At 34.5% G+C, this 6330-nt stretch overlaps 1 protein-coding gene across 1 annotated transcript in view; it reads left to right on the top strand.

Annotated features, from left to right (window-relative positions):
* The window catches only part of LOC126892616 (gastrula zinc finger protein XlCGF8.2DB-like), a 379454-nt gene that overhangs the window by 290760 nt on the left and 82364 nt on the right, over positions 1 to 6330 (top strand). The gene's annotated exons all lie outside the window — the stretch shown is intronic.

The raw sequence follows: 6330 nt of genomic DNA, 5'->3' as shown, positions 1-6330 counted from the left end.
AACTTTAAACCGGTCATACTTACAGATCATATAAACAAGAAATATTTAAAGTAAATGGTAAAGCGCTAATGATAAATTTTATTTGGGGTCCGAAATAGCGGCAGATTTTCACGATTTTTTTTACCAAAAAAGGAGCGAACTTTATTTTGAGCGTAATCGTATAGTTTTGGTGCTAGAAACTTTTATCAAAAAAAAATGAAGCTTTTTTTGAAACATTTAAAAACAAGTTTTAATTTTTTTTCGCGAAAATTGCTTCATTTTTTGGTTATTTCAGGTTGAATTATTCGATTTGGAATTGGACAAATAAGAATAATTTTTCATGAGCTTCAACTGTGCTTTTACTGTGTCGATAGACTTCATGAATAAGTACACCATTTTCTGTATTTTATAAGCTACATTTTTGCTACAAATATTTTTTCGATATCTAATATTTAATTCGATAAATACTTATTTTTGAGTAATTTACGAAAAACCCGTCTGAAAACGTTGTTTTTTTTTTTGAAAAATAAACATTTTCACTCCCAAATGACTTGAAAAGTATTAGCATAGATAAAGAAACTCTATAGAAGAACAAAAGTTGCTTATAATTAGTCAATTTATACATTTCCAGACTTATTTTAAATGTATGTTGTTCACTCCAAGAAGGGGTGTCACCCTCCGAAGTAAAAGCAACCAACGGCATAAATCCAACTTTGAAGTGGAGTGTAACTAGAACCTAAATCCAAATTGTCAAGCGAATTCGTCCGTCGTGACGCTGATAATTTCACTCCAAAACTGTCATTTACTGAGCTATTGGTGTATTCATGCATTGTTTATGACCACTTACATTTTTCATCTTTATTGGTATAGAATAAAATAGAACAAAAATTACTAAATGATTACATTAGTATTATTCTATGAGATAAACAACTTTCTTCGTGCACTATCTACTATCAGCGAATATATCTACAATTTTATTAATTCGGACGGACAACTTCATTTTCAATACTGCACTGCTTAAAAAACGTATGTATGCAAATAATATAACACATTTTTACATATATTAGACAACAAGATGGGGCCATTGACATATTGGGGCCCCCGTAAGCTTCATGCTGCGGGGGCCTCTGTTACGCCTTTGGATAATTGTATTGAAATACTAAACGTAGGTAAAGATTAAAGATAAAACTCATTTCTAGATTTAGAAATATTGTTCTAAAATTCGGCAAATTGTAATTCTCAAATCTTTCAATAGTCACGTACAAAGTATTATAGTTTATTGTCGTTACCATAAAATTTCGGTAAGCCGGAAGGGATTAAGTTTCTACATATAATGAGATGATTCACTTGGCAAATATGTTTATTTAGAAATTTACGTTTTTATACTGACTATATTATAGCGATATTACTGTTAACATCACTGTCCAATGAATCATATATGATTCAAAAAGCGTGTTTATAACCCTAATCTGTACGTCCATGAATCAAATGTGATTCAAGAGTAGATCTTATTTTGTAGGCATTTTTAAAATAGAACGTGATGACAAACATCACACATAAGTAGGGGAGAGTAGTACACAGTGAAAAAAAAAAAAGTTTTTGAGTTCAAAAAATTTATTTTTGAATTAAAAGGAAAGTTTTCAAAGCAGTATGATACACTAACTCTTTCTTAACATTCTAAGAACGAAATTCGCTAAAAATTCACATAATGAACTGTTTCACTGTGTACCAGAATCGGTACCCAATGAAACATATTATATCTAGATTCTTATTGAGAATAGGTTTTGACCACGTAAAACTCTTATCGACCATCTAACGATCCAAAGTCAATATCAGGTTTGTTCTAGCAAACAGTCAAACTAGTCAGAAACCGTCAGCAAACAGTTGGTCAGTGAGAGAACATAATACAGTCACCAGTGCTATCCCCTCTCTACTCGCGCTGATCCGCTATTCGCTGATGGTTTCAAACCGTTTGAAACTGATGCTAGAACAAACCTATTATTAAATTTGTAATAAATAGATTATTGCATTTTTTTGAGCACATATCGTCGTAAAGTTACAAAACTAATATTATATCCCTAGAAAGTGACGAACACAACGATGAACGTCTGGAGGAAATGATACGGAGAGTAGTTCGTAACGAGATGCCAAAGAGACGCCAGCCTAGATGTTGGAATTGCGGCGAAGTAGGCCACATTCGTTGTAATTGTAAGAAGATCGTACAGCAGTCGGAAACTAGAGCGGGTCGACACCAAGGGCAACTGCCGACATCGAGAACTAGAACCCTGTAGTAACTGTCAACCTTACGTCCTCCGGTGGAATTCACAACTTATACATCGAAGGTCGTACCAATAATAGATGTAAATCGTTTTTAGTGGATACAGGTGCAACAAGAACTATCGCACGTCCAGAAGTAGTACGAGACCATCTTAAGACCGCGTCTCACCATCAAATAATTTGATCAAACAGTTTGAGCAAACTCCGGAAGTACGTCAAAGTGACGTCACAATTGCAGTTTTTTTGAAATTCTAAAAATCTGTGCTCTCACTATCAGTCTAGTTTGATCAAATTTTTTGTATTGAGTTGTCTAACTTGTTTGTACTTTATTTAAAATTAAAATTTTTCATTATTATCCACAATGAACACTCAGGATGTGACGTCACTAACTGTCACTTTGTGTCACTAACTGTCAAGTTTGATCAAATTATTTGATGGTGGGACGCGGCCTTTAAGTTATCACCTGCAACAGTAAAGCTTAGAACAGCGACTGGTGAACTAATTAATACATATGGCGAGGCTAATATATCAGTATCCATTGGCCAGACCACAGTAAAACATCAGATATTAATTGCCGAGATCTCCGACAAGTTCATATTGGGGATGGACGTACTAAGAAAAGTGGGGACAATATTGGATGTTCAAAATGGAGTTCTCAAGTTCAATGGTGAAGAGTTGCCCTTTCTCGATGGCAAAGAAAGTGTCATCCGCTTACTAACTACATGTGACGTAACCATACCCGGTAATAGTGAGAAAATTCTGATGACCAGATTTGATGAACTCTACCGAGAGGGAAGTTTAAGGATGGTCGAAAATGTGGACAATATCGAGTTCCTAACGACAAAAACCTTGGTGAGAGTTCGAGATGTCGTCCCAGTAAGAGTTATGAATTTAAAGGAAACTGTTATAAAGTTGAGTAGAGGAGCTTTGATCGGACAGTGTGTTCCCATGGCTTCAATTTGCTCTATGAATACCAATGAGAAATCATCGAAGTCGAAGTATCCAAAGGACCTTGTTGAGATGATCATTGAAAGATGATAAGATCTTGATCATGAACGAACGGAAAAAGTGAGGTCTATGCTGATAGAGCGCCAAGATGTGTTTGCCATTGATAAGAAGGATAAGGGCAAAACAAGCATAGTAACGCATAAAATAAATACCGGAGAAGCTCAGCCAATCAGACAACGGCCTAGACGACTTCCAATTGCGAAAAGAGATGAGTCCGAAGAGATTATCAAAGATATGGACAAACAAGGGGTAATTGAACCATCGAACAGTCCACGGACATCACCAGTAGTTCTGGTAAAGAAGGAAGATGGTTCAATGCGTTTGTGTATCGACTACCTCCAGCTCAATGCGGTAACAAAAAAAGATAGTTATCCTTTGCCCAGAATAGACGATACATTGAATACTTTCTCCGGTTCTCGTTGGTACTCCACAATCGATTTGAAGAGTGGATATTGGCAAGTAGATATTGAGCCAGCCGATAGGGAGAAAACCTCATTTTCGATATGATCAGGACTTTGGCAGTTTACAGCCTTTTGGTTTATGCAATGCTCCTGCCACATTTGAAAGATTAATGGAGGCAGTTTTAAGAGGTCTAACATGGAAAACATGCCTGGTTTACTTGGATGATGTAATTGTGGTTGAAAGGTCCTTTGATGAACATGCCAAGAATCTAATAGAAGTCTTTCAACGATTGAGGGCAGCGAACTTGAAGTTAAGTCCGAAGAAATGTCACATGTTTCGACGAGAAGTTAAGTACTTAGGACATATGTGAGTCAGAATATACAAAATTGTAATAAATGTGGTCAAAGGTCGCATCGGATAAATAATTGTTCAGCCTTTGGTAAGGTATGTAATTTTTGTAAATTACCAAATCATTTTGCAACAGTATGTAGAAAGAAAAAATTTCAAAACAAAAAGGTTAATGAAATAATTACTGTAACTAAAAGTCCAAATGTAACAAGTAGTTGTAATGATTTGTTCGTAGACAATGTACTAGAAGTTAATGCAGTGGAAAATAATTTCACAAATATAACAAGTAGTTGTAATGATTTGTTCATAGGCAATGTACTAGAAGTTAATGCAGGGGAAAATAATTTCACAAATACAGCATGGTTTGCAGATTTAAATATAAATAAACATAAAATTACTTTGAAAATAGATTCAGGTGCAATGGCAAATGTATCACCAATGAGTATTTTTGAAACTTTAGGATTTTCTAACAGGGTAATCATACAAAACTACAATCTTACACTGGAAATAATCTTAATGTGGTAGGTAAATGCACATTACACTGTGAAAGAAATAAAGTTGAACATGATTTAGACTTTTATATTGTAAATTCTAAAACTGAAGCAATTTTAGGCTTAAATTCTAGTATTCAATTAAATTTAATATCTAAAGTAAATAGTGTAGGTACTGATTTTGAAGAATATAATATAGGTCTGGATCCCGCGTATGAAAAAAAAGTTGATTAATAGCAAGCTGAAAATTTGTTAATAGCTTAAGGGTGTCTAGTCGAATAAACTTTGATATGTGTGAACACTGGAACAGGGGTAGTTTTAATTGTGGAACAGGTTAAAAATTTGGAACGGCCACAGCACGAAAACGGTACATTTATTTTGTCCGACAGAACAGACTTAAACTCTTCGAACAGAGATTAAACTCTCATGCAAAAATCAGACTGCTATTTATCACCAAATGGGCGTTTTAATGAGTGGAACATGTAGAATATGTCAAATGACAGGAATTATGACAGGTAATAAATAGCAGTCTGATTTTTTCATGAGAGTTTAATCTCTGTTCGGAGAGTTTAAGTCTGTTCTGTCGGACAAAATAAATGTGCCGTTTTCGTGCTGTGACCGTTCCAAATTTTTAACCTGTTCCACAATTAAAACTACCCCTGTTCCAGTGTTCACACATATCAAAGTTTATTCGACTAGACACCCTTAAGCTTTTAACAAATTTTCAGCTTGCTATTAATCAACTTTTTTTTCATACGCCGGATCCAGACCTAATATTTTAATTGAACAATTTAGAGATATTTTTTCAGGCATAGCATGCATTAATAAAAGGTATGATATAAAAATTGATAATAATGCAAAACCAGTTATACACCCAACAAGAAAAGTAGCTTTACCTTTACTTAAAAATTTAGAAGAAAGTCTAAACAATCTTGAAAATCAAAAAATTATTGAAAAGTTGTAGGTCCTTTAGAATGGGTGAATCCTTTGGTACTTGTAAGAAAGCAAGATAATAAATTGAGAATTAATTTAGATCCTTTTGAACTCAATAAGGTTGTTAAAAGAGAACATTATCAAATTTCAACTTTAGATCAAATAACGAGTAAATTACGCAATGCAACTGTGTTCAGTACATTAGACGCAACACAAGGGTTTTATCAAATTCCATTAACAGCAGAAAGTAGTAATCTTTGTACATTTGGTACTCCTTTCGGGAGATATAAATTTCTTAGAATGCCCTATGGCTTAGTATCGGCTCCAGAAGTGTTTCATAGTAAATTCAAGGAAATTTTCAAAATGGATGGTGCCGACACATACATTGATGATATAATTTTTTGGGGAAAAGACAAAGAAGAGCATGATGCCAGGCTCAAAGAAGTTTTCAAAATTGCTAAGAGAAACAATGTTAAATTTAATTTGTCTAAATGTAAGTTAGGTAAAACTCAAATTTGTTATTGTAACGTCCCTGGTTTTATGGCCGTCAGCCGGGTTACTGTGTTGTTCGTCGCAGTAACAAATTCTTTCCGTGTAATTCGATATGTTTTCGTCGGCGGCTGATAATGAAAATGTTTATGACACGCGATAGGAGCGGACCACTTAGGTGCATTTTGGAGGATAGTGAAAGGGATTTATGATTTCTTTTGTTGGGTGTTGAAACTTCTAAGAGACGAGAGAAAACAGATTCGAGGATTTTATTTCAGTGTTATTTTGTTTTTCGGGGAGTGCGCTGCGAAGAACGGTCAAAAAAAAGACGATTGGAATGTCTTTTTTGCTCGGCGTGTGTGTAAGCGAACGAAGAGTAATTTTTTCTTGTTACGGATTAATT

The sequence above is a fragment of the Diabrotica virgifera genome, chromosome 9 (genome assembly GCF_917563875.1).
Source record: "Diabrotica virgifera virgifera chromosome 9, PGI_DIABVI_V3a".
In the NCBI taxonomy this organism is placed as follows: domain Eukaryota; kingdom Metazoa; phylum Arthropoda; class Insecta; order Coleoptera; family Chrysomelidae; genus Diabrotica; species Diabrotica virgifera.
This window is presented reverse-complemented; position numbering and strand designations above follow the sequence as displayed.